At 53.4% G+C, this 19,677-nt stretch overlaps 1 long non-coding RNA gene and 7 other non-coding genes across 8 annotated transcripts; 7 read left to right on the forward strand and 1 right to left on the reverse strand.

Moving 5' to 3' along the window:
• Positions 1-4,481: 4,481 nt before the first annotated feature.
• Positions 4,482-4,554, reverse strand: TRNAR-CCU (transfer RNA arginine (anticodon CCU)). Its single transcript has one exon. It is a non-coding gene; the product is annotated as a tRNA-Arg (tRNA).
• Positions 4,555-5,712: 1,158 nt separating this feature from the next.
• TRNAK-CUU (transfer RNA lysine (anticodon CUU)) lies at positions 5,713-5,785 on the forward strand. The gene has a single exon. It is a non-coding gene; the product is annotated as a tRNA-Lys (tRNA).
• A 2,478-nt stretch (positions 5,786-8,263) lies between these two features.
• TRNAP-UGG (transfer RNA proline (anticodon UGG)) lies at positions 8,264-8,335 on the forward strand. The gene has a single exon. It is a non-coding gene; the product is annotated as a tRNA-Pro (tRNA).
• A 1,156-nt stretch (positions 8,336-9,491) lies between these two features.
• TRNAP-AGG (transfer RNA proline (anticodon AGG)) lies at positions 9,492-9,563 on the forward strand. The gene has a single exon. It is a non-coding gene; the product is annotated as a tRNA-Pro (tRNA).
• A 447-nt stretch (positions 9,564-10,010) lies between these two features.
• LOC128774729 (uncharacterized) lies at positions 10,011-11,811 on the forward strand. Its single transcript, XR_008419158.1, has 2 exons — positions 10,011-10,480; positions 10,533-11,811. It is a non-coding gene; the product is annotated as an uncharacterized LOC128774729 (long non-coding RNA).
• Positions 11,812-13,381: 1,570 nt separating this feature from the next.
• Positions 13,382-13,454, forward strand: TRNAK-CUU (transfer RNA lysine (anticodon CUU)). The gene has a single exon. It is a non-coding gene; the product is annotated as a tRNA-Lys (tRNA).
• A 446-nt stretch (positions 13,455-13,900) lies between these two features.
• On the forward strand, positions 13,901-13,972 carry TRNAP-AGG (transfer RNA proline (anticodon AGG)). The gene has a single exon. It is a non-coding gene; the product is annotated as a tRNA-Pro (tRNA).
• A 2,289-nt stretch (positions 13,973-16,261) lies between these two features.
• On the forward strand, positions 16,262-16,334 carry TRNAR-CCU (transfer RNA arginine (anticodon CCU)). Its single transcript has one exon. It is a non-coding gene; the product is annotated as a tRNA-Arg (tRNA).
• The last annotated feature ends 3,343 nt before the right edge of the window (positions 16,335-19,677 follow it).

A 19,677-nucleotide genomic window follows, 5' to 3' on the forward strand; every position in this document is an offset into this window, starting at 1 on the left:
GACTCTCATTGTGGGACGCAGAGGTCCTAGCTCCAAATGCGGATCGACCTCTCGATGGTAAAAAACGTTCCCTTCCGGTTTCGGCACCGTAGCCGGGGGTGGCCCTCCCTCCCCGCCTGGGTTCTGGGCCCTGGACGAGACACTCGGCCATGCAGACGCTGTTTTTCCCATCTGTGAAATGGGAACAGTTCTGATTCAGAACGATTTATTTAAACGACCGTCCTTTCCTCCCCTGGTTCGTGGCGCCCACTTTTTCACAAATCAAGAGTCTGAGTGTATGTGGTTCTAAGACTTCGCTGCTTCCTACCGCGGTCTGTTTACTCTCGTGCCCAAACCAGTTTAGCTTTTATGGGTAAGTCTTAATATCCAGGCGTGTGACTCTCTCAAATATGTTTTGGTGACCACTGGCCCTTTGCACTTCCATGTGAGTGTGAGAATCAGCTTGTCAGTTTACACGGAAATAGCGATGGGGCGTTTGACTGGTACAGCCTTGATTCCTTAGGGCATTTCCAGGTCGCCATTACGATATTGACGCCATTACGATATTGAGTCTTTCAACTCATAAACATGATATGTCCCCTCACTTATTAAGGTCTTCTTTAACTTCTCACAGTAGCGTTTTATATTTTTCTGAGATACGTCTTGCCTATCTTTCATTTGAAGTTTTGCTGTGTATTTGATGTTGTTGAAACTATCGTAAATTGCATCCCTTTGGATAGAATGTGTGATTTTTTGCAGATATGTATGAAATACAACCAATTTTTACATATCAGTCTTGGATCCAGTAACATTGTGAAACTCGTGTCATTTCTAATTTACAGAATTTTCTGCATATCCAGGCACATCATCTGTGAATAATGACAGTATCACTTAATTACTTCTGATCTTTATTTATACCTTTAAAAAAGTTTTTTTTAATGTTTATTTCCGAGGCAGAGAGAGACAGAGCATGAGTGGGGGAGGGGCAGAGAGACAGAGAGACACAGAATGCTAAGCTGTCAGCACAGAGCCCAATACGGTGGCTTGAACTCACAAACCCTGAGACCATGACCTGAGCCGAAGCCGGTCGCTGAACCGGCTGAGCCACCCAGGTGCCCCTATGTTTATTTATTTTTGAGAGAGACGGAGAGACAGAATGGGAACAGGGGAGGAGCAGAGAGATAGGGAGACAGAATCCCAAGCAGGCTCCAGGCTCGGTTAAGACTGAACCACCCCGGCGGCCCCCAAATTCTTCTACTGAATGTTTGCCGCCTTTGATTTTAATAGTTACCATTTGACAGCTGTTGTCACTGTGTAACAATGCCAAACTTAGTGGCGTGAAAACAATATGGTTTTATACTTATCAATTCTGTGGGTCAGGAATTCAACAGGGAAGGGCAGGCATAACCTGTATCTGTTAAATTGGGGCTTGTCTGGGACGACTTTGTGTCTAATAGCATCTGGAGGCCCCTTACTCACACGGCTGTTATATGAACAGATCAGCTGGGACTGTGGAATGGGACCTCTACACGTGACTTGTGCATGTGGCTTGGCCTTCCTCACAGCGCGGAAACTCCAGGCTAGTTGAATTCTATCCCTGGCACCTTTGGAACCCCCACAGGCATGTTCTATGGAACAAGATGGAACCCGTCTCTCACCTGTCTCTCTCTCTCTTTAATTTTTTAATACTTATTTATTTTTGAGAGAGACAGACAGAATGTGAGTGGGGGAGGGGCAGAGAGCGAGGGAGACAAAGAATCCGAAGCAGGATCCAGGCTCAGAGCTGTCAGCCCAGAGCCCGACGCGGGGCTCGAACCCACGGACCGCGAGATCGTGACCTGAGCTGAAGTCAGACGCCCAACCGACTGAGCCACCCAGGCGCCCCAGATTTTATTTTTTTTAAGCACACCACACCCAACATGGAGTTTGAACTCATGACCCCGAGATCAAGAGTCCCATGCTCCATGGACTGAGCCAGCCAAGCACCCCTGGGGTCTTGCTTTTACAGTTAGGTAGGTGGAATCTGACTTGGCCTACAGTCAAGGGTTTTTCTTTACAGCTAGTATCATGGTACTTCATAGTCCCTCCAGGGATGAAAACCACAGCAAGCAGGGGTCCAGACACTCAGCGTTGGGGTCCACAGAAGGCAGGTGTCCTCAACACCCATAAACACAATTGGTCCCCTGGTTAGGCTTTGCTAAGGGCTAAGTTTTGGGTTTGAGTCTGACTCCGGGACTTTGCTTTCCCGGAGGGCTTGAGGTTCCTCCCGGACCTGGAGAACCACGGAAAGTTCCCAGTGTTGGCTAGCTTACTTGGCAAAGCACGGAGCCCTCTCCCAGTCTGGGTTGGGAGCTCCACTCTGGCCTTGGTCCTGGGCTCATTAGCCACAGCCCGTTCCATTTCCCCCAACTCAGAAAGGTCCCCCCGTCTCAGAAAGGGTTCTCAGTTCCAGGCAGGCGCACAAAGATCCGCAGTGTCAACGCTGGGCCCATTTATTGCCGGGAATCCTAGGGAATCGCTGAGAAAATCAGCCAATGGCAGAAGCCACACACACCGCGCCCCCGCCCCCCAGCTCCTCTCCGGATTTATTTGACGTGAGGACCTAACTGACGGCCAGCAAGAGCGGTGCTCCCTATCTTCAGGGAGGATGCAAAATCCTGCCAGCTTTCGTGGCACTGCCGGGCCGGTGCGGTCCCCCTGGTGCACCCTCTCCCGGGTCAGATTTCTCAAAATGTAGGCTTTGTTCAGGATAAAATGAACCAAGGGCAGAGGCCCACGTGAACGTTTCTGGCCTCAGCCAGCTGTGAGGGTCTCGGCGATGTGGAGGGGAAAGCAGAAGGCCCTCTCTAGCCCGGGGCACGCACAGGAGGGGGATCCAATCGGTCACAGAAGCACCAAATGTAAGGTGTCAGCATCCGCAGTGGGGGGAGGGGGGCTGATCAACTTTAACGTCGGCTGATCAGCAGCACCGTCCCTGCAAATCTGACGTCCAAGGTGGGGCTCAGTTCTACAGTCTTGAAACTAAGGGTTTTACTGAGCCTAGCCGGGAATCTTCAGCAGCCTCCCCCCACCCCCAGCCCCAGTCCATCAGAGGACTTCGGGAGGCGCCAAAATGTCCCGGTTGAGTCAGGCCCTGAGTGGGGCGTGGCCCGTCCTGGGATCGACCCCTCCAGGCACAGAGCGCACTCTGTGCAGCCTTAAAGGTCTGGGTTTACGGACAGGTGGCTCTAGGACCTCCTGTCCGGCACCTCCCCCATGCCCATCATCGCCGACAAGGGATAAGGAAATCGGCCACCCGCGGCTGGTGTGGACAGAGATGCGCGGAGCCTGGCCTGGAGCTGCCGGGGGGGGGGGGGGGGGGGGGTCCGGTGAGGGGGGCGAACAGGGTTGGAGCACGTGCTGACATTCGGGCTGTGGACTCGGATCCACTTCATGGATGGGCTCTGTGGCTGGTTTGTGGCCACCTCGGTCCCCAGGCCCGAGGTGAAGAAAAGACAAAGGCTCTCCCACTCTCCCACTTGATTTAAATAAGTCATATTAACTGGACGATAAGTGTGAGTTCCAGCCTTGATTTCTCTCAGGATGACTCACTCCAGGCTTCTTTTGAAATATCAAAATATCAAATATCAAATATCATTTTCCCCTCTTGCTCCTTGCCACCGTCGGGGTCCTGCCCTGCAGTGGACATCTGCATCTTCAGGACTTGGGCATCCATGGCCCCACCCCACCCCATCGGTGAGATTTAGGGACACAGCTCCGCTAGGGGACACTAGAGCCTGGTCCTGGTCCAACAGGCAAGGCCGTTGGAGGAAGGAACCCCCCCCCCCCCACACACACACACCACCACCCGGGGCAGGTTGTCATGTTTCTCCAGGAAGAGAGCCCCTCCCTCCGGGTGGATCCCCCTCCTCCAGGAATTGTGGGGTTTGGGGGAAGGGAGACTAGGATTCTGCTCTTGGGATTGTTATTCCCGGACCCTGGAGGGTTCAGTATTTGAAGGTATGTGTGATCGTTCTCTTCTAGATGTTTCTGTCTTTTTTTGCATGTGGGTCCAGATTGGGACCATCTGCCAGGTATGGTCCATGGGACTTTCTCAGCTCTCCATTTAATCTGTTCCTTCCCCCCAAGCCCCGCCAAATGCTAAGAAGAGCCACCCCGCACACAGGTTCCAGGGATCAGGACCACCCTCACCCCCTTACCAGGAAAGCTAGAGGAATTTAGCCAAAGGGCTAATGGGTGGTGGCCCAGAAAAAGTTCTGCCCTCAGCCCCACCCATCAGCACCCAAACCAGCTGAGCGCAGGTGTGCTTTCCGCTCTGTGAGACACCCCTCACTCGCCCCCCAGCTAGCTCCAGTCCCTTCTTTCCTCACCTTCACGGGTATTAAAGAAAACACCCGTGCCCCGACCTCGGGGTCCTAGGAGGTGCCGCTCCCAGGGGTGGCTGACAACAGTCTGGCCACAGAAACCACCCCAGCGCAGGAATGTCAAAAACACGACCACCCTACCCCGGGTGGGACTCGAACCCACAATCCCTGGCTTAGGAGGCCAGTGCCTTCTCCATTAGGCCACCGGGGCGTGCCCCTGGGGTGCAGGCTCCCTGGCCAGCACCGCCCCCTTCCTCGCGCGGGCACCTCCACGGGTCTCTGAACGCCGGGCTTCGGGCAGCATAGGCGCGCGAGACCCGTGGAGGTGCCCACGCGCCGATGCTGCCGGAGGCCCCGCGTTCAGTGCGACGTCTGTCCCCCGCATGTGGCTGCGCGGCTTCTTAGTTTCCGGCCGCGAGCGGGCGGGGAGTCCTGGCACCACCCCCGCCCCCGTGCCCTGTCCCGTCGGGTCCCGGTGCCGCCCCAGCTCCGCAGCCTCCCGAGTCCCCGCCGCGCCTCGCGGGGGCGAAGGTGGGGGCCGGGCGGCCGAGGGAAGCGTCCCCGCGCGTGCGTCTCGGGAATGGACCGCAGAGGCCCGAGCCGAATCCCTCCTCCCCTTTGTGGTATCGGGGGACACTTGGGGGGACCATCCCTCGGGTCCCTTCCCCTGCGGCGAGGTGGGCGATCAGAGTCCCTAAGGGCCCGACCCGTGGTCTTCGTTCTTGTTTGGGGGACGAGCGGCCCTGCGCCGAAGCCTTGGGCGTCCCGGAGTGTCCAGATTCTGCTGGTTCCGGGGGGTGGGGGTGGGGGTGGGGGTGGAGGGCAAGAAGCCGGGAAGGTGTCTCGCTTTTATAGTGCGAGCACAGATAGGACAGGTGGTGGCTGCGGTTTTCTCCTGCTGGGGAGAAGTGTCCCTCACTCCGCGTCGTGCAGAGGGACCCCACTGGGAAGGACCCCGGGACCTGAGGACAAGGAACCAGGTGGGGCGAGAGCCGGGACCCTCCGCACTCGCACTCGGACCCGCGCAGGCCCCTGTCCTCCGACAGCGCCCTCGGGACTCGGACCCAAGACCCTGCTGCCGGAGAGGCGGCCGCAGCTCCCCCGGATTCTGGGCGCCGGGCCTGCGGACTCCGCGAGCCCAGATCCCAAGCCTTGCCACCTGAGGTCGCAGGAGGTGGCTCGTTTCCTTCACCGCGGGGGCGTCAGCGGGTCGTTTCACGTTCAAAGATTGGGACCTCGTCCCCAGGCCTGGAGGGGCGGCTCCTCCGTCCCCCCCCCCCCCCCCCCCCGCCGCACCCCCAGAACCTCTGCAGCCAAGTCACCGGAGGCTTCAATACAAAGGACAGAGCACCCAGGGGAGGTTCCTGTCGCCCGGCTAGCTCAGTCGGTAGAGCATGAGACTCTTAATCTCAGGGTCGTGGGTTCGAGCCCCACGTTGGGCGGGTGTACCTTTTGGGCTTCAGCAGGCTTTTCAACAACTCCTAATCCCCACCCTGAGATCTTCCTGAGAAAACAAACCTCTGGTTGCTCATTCTATGACAAGAGAACGCGGTTCGTGGGTGTAACCTTTACCCTCAAGGGAGACATTCTGAGGCTCTTTATCTTTAGAGTTTTATTTTTTAGGGGCGGTGGTGGCTTAAGCCTAGAAAGGCAGAGCCAAGCCTACAGGGGCAGGTCCCTGTAGGTGGGGTCTAGGTCCTTTCCCCTACGGACTGGGTCCCCCTGCGTCACTCACAGGCGTGAGTCGGCTTTGGGTCAGTCAGGATCAGCCCGTGGGGCCTTCTCCACCCCTCATCCCAGATGGCTCTCACATCTTCCACCTTCTCCAGGGGTGGGTGATGAGGTTGTCAGACCGCAGGGTAGGCCCAGATGGGGGTAGTGGAGGGGGAAGCATCAGATCTGTGCACCTGGGAACCCAGAACAAGAGATGATCCGTCTCCAGAGAAGGGGAGTGGGCACGGGGTCAGGCAGGAAGGGGACACCGATCCCGGAGGCCTCCACAGTGTGGGAACTAGGTGAAGGGGCCGAGGATCCTCCCTGGTCCCCCTGCTTACGGTTCTCCTTCCTTTCAGACTTAACTCTTCTCCCCACTCAGTCTGCTGTCCTTGAGGAGGATGAGCTGAGGCTCTTATCCCAGGGACATGGCCTGAAGCCCACCTTGGCTCCACCTTTTATAGCCCTGGACCTGTGGGTGTAAGTGAGGCCTTCACCTAGACATTGTGGGCTCCCAGCTTGAACAAATCTTCCCGTCTATCTGCTGTGAGGCCCAGACCAACCTGGAACCCATAAAAGAGAATAACCCAGATGATACGCCAAGATGTGGCCTCCTGGCACTTTCCAGACACATTCGATTCAGACCCCCAGGAGTGAGATGCCTCCCCTGCCCTCAGTAGCCCTTTGGGACACCCTGGCCCTGCAGGGATGGGCAGAGAAAGCCAGGAGCCCAGGTGATGGTGAAGACAGCAGAGGGAATAAGGAACGGACGCGTTTAGAATTAAACCTGACCCCAGTGACAGGGGCCAATTTCTGGGGCTTTCTGCTCTCCCCACCCAATTGCAGGTGGCTCTACTCCCTCTGTGCCTGCCTTCCTTACTCCAGCTGGCAGTGCTTCCCTGCAGGGACCCCTCCCAGTGCCTAGGAGACCCTGTTCACAGCCCTCCTGTCGCTGGGAAACTATCAGCAAGTTGGTACTCACTGTACCCCCAGCCTCAGCCTCAGGGGAACTCTGTGCTTTCTGGAGAGATCCTGTGGTGGGGGGGGGGGGGGATTTTCCTTGGCTTGTGGGCTGGGGCCTTGAGCCTTCCCCTAGATGTGAAACGTGCAGAACACACATTCTGGGCAGTTCTTTTAGGGCTGCAGGAGAGCTACAGGACTAGGCTCCACTATTTTCCATCTGGGCCCCACAGATCTGGGCCCCCGAAACCCAGCGTCTCAAGGACCTCAGTTTATCCAGCTGTAAAGTGGGGATAATCCCAGCTCATGACTCAAAGATTTGTTTGGGATATTAACTTACTTAACTTTTTTTTGTTTTTGTTTTTGTAAAGTATTTAGAACACTGCCCTGAGACATTAACTCCTGTCCCAGCTTCAAGTTTGCTTGCCGGCCCCAGTCCTCCTTCCTCACTGAACCGGGCAACTCCCGGCTGGTGGAAGCCCAGGTTTTCTCTCTGAGGCCCCTCTTAGTTCTCTCTTTTCCCGCCTCTTCTGCTTTCCCATTTCACACTCCTCCTGACCCCTTTGGGCAGGAACCTGAACAGTCTCTTGTCCCAAATTGGCAGACCCTGGCTCTGCCCCACTCCCTGCGAAGGAGCTGGATCCCAAGGCCCGAACTCAGTGTCAGAGTTCAGCAAAGTATTTCAAGGGAATGAGGAATCGAGGGGTCAGGCCTGTTTTCCCGCCCCTGAGAAGGGGCCCCAATGATCAGTAGTTTGTGAGTTCCAGTGTCTGTCGCGTCTTTCCCCGCCCACTCCCGTCCGCGGCCAATGTAGAGCGCTCCAGCCCAGGAAGACAGGCGCCGCTGATTGGAGGCAGAGCCTCGGTCCCGGTTTGCGACCAACTGCGGGTGAGCTGTGTCCCTCGCAGTCCACCCTGGGCACAGCTGCAGTTCTCTTTCCTTCGCTGGATGCAAGCCTGGGCCGGAGACGAGCCCTGCCCTGCGCGCTGCCGCGATCAGCTGCGTAGCTGGGAAGCGGTGGGTTGGGGAGAGGCCGCGCGGTTCGGTCTTCCTTCCGCTGGGGCCGCTCGTGGACCGTTGATGAGCCTAGAACTAACCCTCGGTCCGAAATCTGACAGAGGCTGCGAACCCGCGAACCCACAGGGCCGGCTTCACAGGTGCACGCGCTGACAACTGAGCTATCGGGGTGATTTCAGCGCTTCCGCGTGCGTCAGCTTCAGAAGAAGGAGGGAGAGACGTGTCGTGGTGGCTCGTTGGTCTAGGGGTATGATTCTCGCTTTGGGTGCGAGAGGTCCCGGGTTCAAATCCCGGACGAGCCCCCTCTCCGTTTTCCCGTCCGCGTTTTCAGCGGAGACGGCACCCACCAGGCTGAGGCTCCTGATGGCACAGCCCGCGTGGGACCTAGGGCGCCGTGAGCCGTGAGACGCACATGGTCTGTATCTCCCGTGGCTGGGAATCCGCGGCACCGAGGTTAAAGGAGACCACTCCGGGAAGTAAGAGGAGGTTATCTAAAGTAAGGCAAAGTGCATCGTTGGTTCTTCTGGGGGTACAGATGATCCCCGCTGGAGTCTCAGGTGAGTCCTACCCTTAACTTGATTTTTTTTTGGGGGGGGGGAGGGAGGAGGGGAGAGAGGGAGCGACACCCTGGATTCCGTGGGCAGAATTTCATTCCCCCGGGCTTGCCCAGATGACAGCTCAAGGAAATGCGCGCCATGGATGGGGAGGGGTGGTGGTTAGGTGGTCAGACAGCACAAAGCGAACCCGCTAGCCCAGATCTGCCGGGTCCTCGGGGGGTGGGTCGCGCCTGGACACGGGGAGGGACACAGAGACAGCAGAGTGCTGGGAACCCGACCCCCGATCCCTGGACGCAGTCCTTTTGCCCCGAGGGCGGTGTCCTCATCCTCCCCACCACCTGAGGACCTGAAGACCCTCCTCCCGCCCCTGCTGAGCCGGGGAGGGCATCCCTGAGCCGCCCCGGTGCGGGGTCTGGTTGATGGTCTGATCCACCCCCCTCCAGGGGCCAGCCCTTCCGGGCCGAGGTCACCCTAGGGCAGGAAGGTCGCTGGCCGCCTGGTTTAGTCAGCTTCGTGGGTTGTAGGCTCCACGTCGGAAACTCGATGTCTTGGTTTGATCTTGCCAGGGGCGGGAGAGGGGAGAGCAGCCGGGAGGAGCTCCTGCAGAGTGACCACAGGGCAGCGCGGGGACGCACGGACCCCCTGCCCGGCTGGCCGCCCTTGCGCGCCAGGGGCGGAGCGCGGAGCGGAATCGGCGGAGGCCACCTTGTTGCGGGCACGCAGGAACCGCTCCCCACTTTATGGGCGCAGGGAGTGTTAGGTTCCCTCCACGGCCGTGGATCCCAACCTCTAGCCCTTCTCCAAGGATCTGAAACCGATTCCCCTCCCCGCGCTGCTCCGCCGTTCCCGCCCTGGAAGCCCTATCGGTCACAAAGAGGAGATTGGACACGAGTTGCAGCAGGGCTCGTTGGTCTAGGGGTATGATTCTCGCTTAGGGTGCGAGAGGTCCCGGGTTCAAATCCCGGACGAGCCCTCCTTTTTGTCTCCCCGTGGATCGGAGAGCTGGCCCGAGACCCCCACCCCCAATCCCGCGCCAGGCTCCACCGGGGGAGGGAAGCTTAAAAAGGCCTCAAGCTGGCTCAGTGCCGCCCACCGCTGCCTTTAAAATTTAATTGGGGCCCAGTCGCCAAAGCGTTGATAGAGCCACGTCTCTAAATGCTGCTTTGTCGGTCGGAGTTGGAGGCACCGGGGTGGGAGAAAGATGTCCTTCCTTCCTGTGCACCAGGACGCCTTTGGCGCGGCCAGGCGGGGCCCCAGCGCGGTCCCGGGCTCAGGAGTGCGGGAGCTTGAGGACTGGCCATGGACTTCTGGTATTTGCAGCGTGGCCGGAGGGACCCCCCAGACGCCGAGCCCTTCCCCCCACACGTGGGCGTGGCCTCCTGGGGCTCTCCCCGCAGCCCCTGCCCGCCCTGGTCCCTGCCTTGGTCCCTGCCCCAGCCGGGTCCCCTCCCCACTTTTCTGCAGCTCCGGCTGTGTGTGGATGGGGGTCGCCTTCGCCGCGTGAGAAACGGACCGGGTCCTGCCAACACGACGAAGCTTGAAAACCTAAGCATTTGAAGAATAGTGGGCGTATTGGTCTGAGACCGTGAACTCACTCGTTGCCCCATCAGCTAAAAGGTCAAACAGATGTTAACACTTTAAAACTGTATTAGAGAATAATATGTTGCACGTGTGACTAAGCCCGACCGACCACGTTCAAGAGCTCTACAAGGGTGGACGCTGTTCTGCAGAACCTTGAGGTGGGGATGCTTCAGGTGCCAAATTCCTATAAAACACTCCCTCAGGGGGGAAGGCACCTTTCCTCCCAGTACCGGACCCGAAAGGAAAGTGGGACTCAGGGGACAGGGATGAACTCCTCCAGCCTTTCCCTGCTCGTCGTCGGGCTCTGGGGTCCAGGGAAAGCACTTCTGTGGAGTTGCAAGTTCCCAGCAGATGCCTTCAGCATGTGTGGAAACAAGAGTGCCATGGTGTGCCAGGACCTTCTGCCTCTTAGAGGATCTGAAGGATGTTACACCGGAGAGAAGGAAGCAAAAGAACGTGGTGGTGGAGAGGCCCGCCCGTGGTGTTGGACAACTGTTAGTGGCACGGTCTTCCTTTTTGTTGAGGATGGTGAGTTTGAGAGCACACTATGACCCAAGGATCATGAACAATCCAATTCTGTGTACTTGAGGACCGATTGGGGGAAAAAACCCAAAACCCTCAAGTAGAAGATTTAATTTAAAGTGACCCATGAATGGTACGTCCTTGAGCCCCTGGCTGAAATCAACAACAATTTTCTGTGCAGAGACACTTTTATTCTAGGTCTCACAGAATTCCATACATCAAGAAATTTAGAAGGGAAATGGGCAACTCACAAAACAAACAAGAACAACAAGGAAATAAGGCACCATGAGCAACAACCAGTGAACAACAAGCAATGGAAATAAAATTGCCAAGATTTCAGATGCTAAGATTGGAAGACACAGATCATAATACAACTAATCTTACTATGCATAAACTGATGGAAGACTAATTAAAATATCTTTGAGAACAGAAGCTATGTAAAATGCTCTAGAAGATTGAAAAAGATGTAAATTCCTCTAAAAATAAAAATACATAAAAAGTGAAACAAAATTCAATAGATGTATCTAACAGCTTAAAAAGGTGCAGAAATAGTAAATGAAAAATAGGTCGAAATATATACCACAAAACCCAAAAAAATCCCAATATGATTACAGATTAAGCAACACACCTTAGAAGTTCCATGATTAAAGAACAAACTACAAATAAAGTTCGAAGAAATACATACTTTGAAATAAATGATGGTGAAAATACTGTATACAAAAACCTGTAAGACCTAGCTAAAGCAGAGGTTGATAGTCTTAGATGCATGTAATAGAAAAGAAAGGTTGAATACTAATGTCAAGAAGTCAGAAAAAGAACAGCAAAAATAAACCCAAAGAAGTTAGAACAAGGGGAAAAATAATAAGATAGGAAATCAGTGAACTAGAAAACAAGCATATGATAGAGATTAATGACAAATCCTGAAGCAGATCTTGAAAAAAAAAACATTGATAAAACTTTGCAAAAACTGATTACAAAATAAAGGAAGAAGACATACAACCCATATCAGGGATAAGAATGACTTCACAGTCATTACATAACTTAAAAGCATATGCTAAACAGATTTGTGAAAACTTAGAAAAATATATAATTCTTTGAATTAAAAAGCATGCCTTGTGCCTGAGTGGCTCAGTCAATTAAAGCATCTGACTCTTGATTCAGCTGAGGTCTTGATCTCAGGGTTGTGAGTTCAAGCCCTGTGTTGGGCTCTGTGCTGGGCAGAAAGTCTTAAAAAACAAACAAACAACAACAACAAACATGCCTTAATGGGATCAAAATGGAATAAAATTGTAAATGACCTTTAAATTAATAAAGAAAATGAATCAATGGTCAAAAATTATCCTCCAAAGAAAATTATTGACTCAGATGGCTTCAGTGGGGGCATGCTACCAAACATTCAAGAAACTAAATTTTAATCTCACACAAAATCTTTCACAGAATAGAAGACGGAATCCCACAACACATTTTACGAGGCCAGCACAACTCTGATATGAAAACTAAACAGCACGAGAAAGAATTTTAAAAGCACATAATCTATAATCTCATGGAAATGGATGTAAATTCTGAAACAAAATACTAGCAAGCCAAATCTTATGACATATAAGAAGGATAATATTCCATGGCCAAGTTGAGTTTATCCTAGGGAACGCGAAGTTTATTTGACATTAGACAAATCTGATGTATGCAACAAATTCAAGGAAAAGTATTCAATATAATCTAACTTCCATTTATGACTTTTAAAATTCTTAGGAGGGGGGGCTCAGTGGGTTAGGTGTATCACTCTTGATTTTGGCTCGGGTCAAGATCTCCTGGTTGGTGGGTTTAAATGTTGCTTGGGGCTCTACCCTGACAGTGCAGAGCCTGCTTGGGATTCTCTCTCCCCCTCTTTCTACCCTCTCCTGCTCATCCCCCCACCCAAATAAATAAATAAATAAATAAACATTTAAACAAATTCTTAGCAAACTAGCAAGAGGAGATAACACCCATAATTACCAAAATTATCTACAAAATACTACGGCAAACTTCATACTTGATAGTGAATCCCTGGCAATATTGTCTTTGAGATTGGACATACAAGGATGCTGCCACTCTTTCTATTGAACATTTTGTTGGAGAAACTGGGCCACTCATACACTGCTGATGGGGAAGGAAAACGGCCGGCCACGCTAGGAAACAATGTGGCAGTGTCTTTAAAAGGGAAACAGATAACTACCATATGACCTCGATTGCACCTTTGGGTATTTTTTGGGTGTTACATGTTTGTAACAGCACCCCCCCCAAAAAAAACAAAACAAACAAACAAAAAAAAAACCACCCCAAAAAACCCTGGAAATAATCCAGATGTCTGTCAAGGGGTCAGTGTTTAAACTAACTGTGGTACATCGTGGCTTAGGCTTTCTCTCCGCCGCTGGCTCCGGCCCCCTCACCCAGCTGCGGGGGCTACTCCTCCTGGCCTGACGCCAGGTCGGCCTCGGCGGGCACAGGGCCCAGGCGGGTTCCCCAGCTAGAGGCCCCGAGGACGGGAGGAAAGTCCTGGGTTGGCAGCACCCTTGCTGCAGTGGGGAATTTCTGTGGGGCCCGGGGGTTTTGGCTACTGAACCGTCCCTGGTGCTCAGGTCCAATTCATTGCTTTACCTGGTTCCCATGAACTTCAGATCACTTTAGCATCTAGAGTCGCGACCAATGGGCGCCCGGCTAGCTCAGTCGGTAGAGCATGAGACTCTTAATCTCAGGGTCGTGGGTTCGAGCCCCACGTTGGGCGGCTTGTTTTCTTGGTTTGGGCCATAAAACTCTGCAGGAGGAGTTTAGGAAGTCGTACGGACACCGGGGGCTGCGCCTCCCCGCAACGTGTCCCACTGACCTAGAATCGAAAGACACGCAAAGCTGCCCCTCCTACCGGGAGCCCCGCGCTGGCTTTTGCCCCAAGGTGTCGCCAGGGTGCTCCTGGCCACGAGGAATGTCTGCAAAGTGACTTCAGGGAGGCGCCGGGACGCACGGACCGTCTACGTGGCCTCGGGCTCCTTACTGCGTCAGAGCTGAGGCGGATTGGGGGGGGCGTGAGGGGCCCGCCCACCCGTTTCTGAACTCAGCCCTTCCCCGCGGGTCTGAAATCCGAAGCTCCTTCTCGCGTCACTTCCCTGGTCCCGCCTGTCCCAACCCCCGGGTCGCCACGAAGTCATAAACAGAGCCGGAGGCACGAGTCCCTGTGGCTCGTTGGTCTAGGGGTATGATTCTCGCTTAGGGTGCGAGAGGTCCCGGGTTCAAATCCCGGACGAGCCCTGTTTTTTTTTTGTGTGTGTGTGCAAAACCCTCTCAGAGATTGAAGAATTGTCCCGGGACCTCAGCCACTGGGCGTGGAAACAGGACACTGCAAGAGAGAATTAAAAGAGAATCTTTGAAAGCCTACGGTCGACCCCGGGTGCTTTTTAAAAGTTTTTAGATTGGAATCCTGGGGCTCCAGACGTGCAGGCCTCCCCGGGGAGGGCGCTCCTCCCGCGGCTGCGTCAGGTTTAGTGCAAGGCCAGTAGTTGGGGGAGGGGAATCCGTGAGAGGCAACGCTCCCCACAGTCACAACTTTGAGGTTCAAGTCCAGCAATGCCCTGGTGGCATTCAGAGGCCCGCTGCTGAGCATCCAGGATTTCATACGCCGGCACGACTGCGGGGGCAGAGTGGGGTGCGCACTTGGGGAGGCGCTCGGGCCCTTCTCCCTTCTCCTTTCTTCCCCCACCTCCTCCCGCCATTTCCTTGTCGTCCCCCCTCCTCCCCCCCGCCTTGGTCCCAGAGCCCGCCAGGGGACTGAGTGCAGTCACGACTAGGGTCCTGTGCTACTCTCTGAACGTCAGGCTGTGAGGTCCAGGCGATTGGAGACCCAGGTGGGGTTTGACTTTGACCCCTAAGGAGTTCCAATCCCTGAGAGCTGCTTTCCACCACGGGTGAAAGGTCCCGCTTTCTGGGCAACTGTGGGCAAATCTCAGGCCAAATCTCTTTCTTCCAGAGCCCATGCAAGCCCCCGCGGCTGTCCGTCGAATCAGATTTCCTGGGGGGAGTCATCCCTGTCCCAAAGTTTTTTTGTTGGTTTGTTTTTAACCTTTATTTATTGTTTCTAAAAAATTGTTAGTAGTTTTGAGGAAATTGCTACAAAGAAAACCACCAGGAGAGACTTACAGTTTCCAGTAACACAAATGGGCGGGATTTGGGGGGGGGGGACCAACCCACTGGCTAAAAACAACGGGAAATGATGGATATTCAAAACAAACACACATAAAAGCGATGAAGAGCTTTCGAGAGAGTTAAAAAAAAAAATTCCTGGCCGCATTTACACGGATGTGGAAAACCACGGGGGTGCGTGGATCCCCAAACCTGCGGGACGCACCGAGGGCACTTGCCAATTCTCCGCAAACAGGCGAGGCGAAGGCAGAGAGCAGAACTTGCTCCTGAGTTCCGCCTTGAACCTGTGGCCCCGCGAGAGGAGGATGCATGGATGACCCCTGTCCCGCCCCCACGGGCCGCCAGCTGCGGCTGGACAGCGCGTTTCAGGGGGCCTCCGCCTCCTCCCGCTAAAATGCAGATGATTTTAAATAAAAGGCGAGCGAGTGCGGAGACCTCTCTCACCGGAAGGGCGAGGTCCCCCTCTCCCCCGAATTTTGTTGCACAAATGATACAGGATAAATTTGGAGGTGTGGCGAGGGAGGCTCCGAGGTCCCGGAGATCTTAGGGCGATGGGGAGAGAGAATCATGAGCGGCTCCAGATTCTGCTGATTTTTTTTTTTTTTTTTTTTAATCATTGGCTACATTACAAGCCTCAGTGAATAACTGGGGGGAGTGTTGCGAGGAAAATTGCAGGGTGTGTGTGTGCACGATACCCGGACCTTCGGCTCCAGGCAGCCCTAAGCGGAGGGGTTTGGTCTGGCGCTCGGTGCCAGTTCTCGCGCGCGAGCCCGGAAAGGTGAGGCCCAGGGTAGAATCTTCCGGGATGTCTCCATCCCCTGGATGTCAGCCAAGCCCGGAGTTGCGGCGCCCAGCGCGGGACCGCGGCGCAGGAGGCTCTGACTTCGGCCCGCGGGGGAGCCTCGGAGAGCCCGGAGGGTCGCCTCCTCCCCGCACGCTGTAACGGCCCCGCACCGTCTACCTCCCAGCCCTGCGCTCTGCGGGGTCATTGGTCACGCTGGGCCCGGAGAGGACCGAACACTTGTCAACGACACAGCCCGGTGGCCAGGCCCAACGCTCCACCGTCTGACCCAGCCGGAGCCCCCTGCTGCACTCTGAATCCATTCATCCGAAGGAGAATCCAGTGCGTTTCTGAGCGTGGGACCCCTTCTGGAGCAAACAGAAGAGCCAGACTCCGCGAGGCCTGTGGAGGAGCTGCAGGAACGCAGGCAGAGGAGGGCGCTGCGGGTGGCGACTGCGCCCCCTTGCGCGGGACCTCCGCGGAGAGGGGGCGCTTGTTTCCAGGAGGGCGGCTCTTCCCAGAGGCTGGAATACACACTGCGGACTCGGCCTGGTTTTGAGTAAAAACCCAAAGCAATCTCTGGATCACTTTCTAGCCACTAAGCAAGCATCTTGGCGGTTGCCCCAGTGGCCTAATGGATAAGGCACTGGCCTCCTAAGCCAGGGATTGTGGGTTCGAGTCCCACCTGGGGTAGTCGGGTGGGTCTAACCTTTACATGTTAGAGGGACGTTTTAGGTTCTAGGAACCGTATCCCGAACGAGGTGAGGGGGAATCGGGCAGTCAACTCATGCTTCCAATGTTCAAACTTACAGGAGCCAAAGTCCAGGGGCCTGAAAGATTCCAGTATGAGAGAGATGGGATCCTATTTCCCTAAAATGGCAACTCCCAACCCTCAGCCCTTTTTGCAGGACTGCCCAAGAAAGAAACGGTGTACAAAGCTGTGAACACGCAGAAACACACAGGGGAGGGGAGAGAAAAGAGACTCTAGCAAAATGCAGAGTATGGAACTCAACAGGTACACAGAAAATGTGGAGAACAGACGTTGGACCTGTGATATAAATGTCAGAATTGAATGGGCGCTTGGCGAGAATTGAGGTGATGCCGGCCAGCAATGACATTGTCTTGATCTGGGTTAAGATTATGCGTGATTTTCTGCTTGGGCTTCTGTTGTTTCAATATAATTACTTCTGTGACTCTTTATAGTTCCTCCAGGGCCTCACTGTTAGAATCTCAGTGTCAGCCCAGGATTTGTTGTCTAGCAAACGATGTCTTTGATTGACATGTGACTCAGCATACTGGTGACTGAAAGGTCCCGTGTCCCCGGAAATACCACGCCAGGCTTTTGAGCTTGCTAAGGTGCCCCATCCGGAATTGAATCTCAGACTACCCACCTCTAGTGCTTTTTTCCCCCCTCATTTTCCTTTTCCTCTTTTTTTTTTAAATTTTATTTTAGAGGGAGAGAGAGTGTGCCAGTGGGGCAGAGAGAGAGAGAGAGAGAGAGAGAGAATCTTAAGCAGGCTCCATGCTCAGCGTGGTGCCCTACAAGGGGCTCAATCCCACGATCCTGGGATCAATGACCCCAGCGGAAATCCGGAGTTGGGAACTCAAAGACTGAGCCACCCAGGCACCACCCCCTTATCCCCCTTTAAATAATGAAAGTGAGCAGGGCTAGTATCCTAACGGGGGAGAGAGAATCAATGGCCCCTGAGAAGATGACTAGTGTGTTTTGTGTTCAGGTTAAATGTGGGTGTGCTCTTTTAAGCTGCAGACCTGGAGCCTGGTGAGGAAGAAAACAAAAATGAAAAGCAGCAACTTCCTCTGATCTGGAATCCGACTTCCTTTTTTCTTCTGTCTTAAAAATTAATTTTGGGGGCTCCTGGTGGCTCAGTCAGTTAAGCTACCAACTCTTGATCTCAGCTCAGGTCTTGATCTCAGGGTCATGAGTTCAAGCCCTGCATTGGGCTCCACACCAGGTGTGCAGCCTACTTAAACAACAACAACAACAAAACATTTTGCTAACTGTGGTATTACCAGTAGGGGCTTATAGTAGGTGCTCAATAAACACTTGAGTGGGGCGCCTGGGTGGCTCAGTCGGTTAAGCATCCGACTTCGGCTCAGGTCATGATCTCGCGGTCCGTGAGTTCGAGCCCCGCGTCGGGCTCTGTGCTGACCGCTCGGAGCCTGGAGCCTGTTTCGGATTCTGTGTGTCCCTCTCTCTCTGACCCTCCCCCATTCATGCTCTGTCTCTCTCTGTCTCAAAAATAAATAAACGCTTCAAAAAAAAATAAACACTTGAGTGAATGAAGACTCTCTTAGGCGAGTGGCTTTGGGTATGTTCGGGCCCCTTTGGGACCTACAGCTTATGGAAGACACAAGCTCTCAGCGTGGAGACGTATTCCTGCTGGGTGGGTTTTGTTGTTGAGCCCCTGCCTCAGGATCCTGGGCCTTGGAGTCCCTGAGCCACCTGCTGACCAGGAGACCTGGGTCGAATCCTGCTGGGCCGTGTGCACGTCCACGTCCCTAGGCTTGCACACTAGGCAGCAGAGGAGGGCGAGAAAGCCGACTTGCCTCAAATACATGCCCAGTAGGTGTCCTCGAATGAAACTTCTTAAGTTGGCAAGACTCAGATCTTTTGATGTGCCTAGTCCTATATCATTTAAATTAGATTTTTATATTCTCAACCTTAGCATTTTTGACAGCGTGAGCCAGATCATTCTCTGTGGTAGGGGGCTCTCCTGTGCAGTGTGGAATGTTTAACAGCATGGTTGCACTTTATTTTCTAGATGCTGGTAGCACCCATAGTTATGACGACTAAAAATACCCCCATATGTCCAGTGTCTTATGGTTGTGGGCCACATGTCTAGAGAATCAAGCCCATAAACGTTGGTGCAAACAGTTCTCATTTGAGATCAGACAGGAGGGCTAGTTTGGCACAGGGCCAGGTACAGGGCTGGCCGGAAATCAGCCTGCTGTGGCCAACCTAGAAGGCAGCTTGGTGGGGTCAGGAAATGGGCTATGTACAGGGAGCTAAACAAATAAGTTAATATATTGAGGTTAATCAATGAGGTTAATGGGAACCAGATTTCTCAGTGATGGAAATGGGAAAAGAGAAGTCTTCCATTAATCCTATGGTGTTGTATTGGAATTGGAGGTATTAGTGATTTTATCTGAGAGCTTGGTAAAGGTTGCGTCACTGGGAAAGATGGTCGTGGTAGTGAGTTTGTAAAAACAATTTTTTAAGTTTATTTTGAGAGCGAGAGAGAGCACGCGCACAAGTGGACGAGGGGCAGAAAGAGAGAGAGAATCCCAAGCAGGCTCCACGCTGTCAGAGCAGAGTCTGACATGGGGCTGGACCTCATGAACTGTGAGATCATGACCTGAGCTGAAATCCAGAGTCGGAGGGTCAAGTGACCGAGCCACCCAAATGCCTCTATGACATATTGCTTTCAACATTCCTTCATAATCATTGTATCAATCACTTATTTCACTGGGAATTAAAGAATGAAGTTTTCTTAGTTCTATCATTTTTCTGTATTTTTTTATTTTTATGTGAATGTAAAATTAGACAACATAAGATAGATCATTTTTTTTTTTACATGGAATGTTTCATTTCATTTCATTTCATTTTTTTTTTTTTTACATCCAAGTTAGTTAGCATATAGTGCGACAGTGATTTCAGGAGTAGATTCCTTAGTGCCCCTTACCCATTTAGCCCATCACCCCTCCACAACCCCTCCAGTAACCCTCTGTTTGTTCTCCATATTTATGAGTCTCTTCTGTTTTGTCCTCCTCCCTGTTTTTTATATTATTTTTGCTTCTCTTCCCTTGTGTTCATCTGTATCTTAAAGTCCTCATGTGAGTGAAGTCATATGATATTTGTCTTTCCCTGACTAATTTCGCTTAGCATACTACCCTCCATTTCCATCCACGTAGTTGCAAATGGCAAGGTTTCATTCTTTTTGATTGCCGAGTAATACTCCATTGTGTATATATAACCCATCTTCTTTATCCATTCATCCATCGATGGGCATTGGGC

The sequence above is a fragment of the Panthera pardus genome, unplaced genomic scaffold (assembly GCF_024362965.1).
Source record: "Panthera pardus isolate Hobbes unplaced genomic scaffold, ASM2436296v1 HiC_scaffold_4, whole genome shotgun sequence".
Taxonomy (NCBI): domain Eukaryota; kingdom Metazoa; phylum Chordata; class Mammalia; order Carnivora; family Felidae; genus Panthera; species Panthera pardus.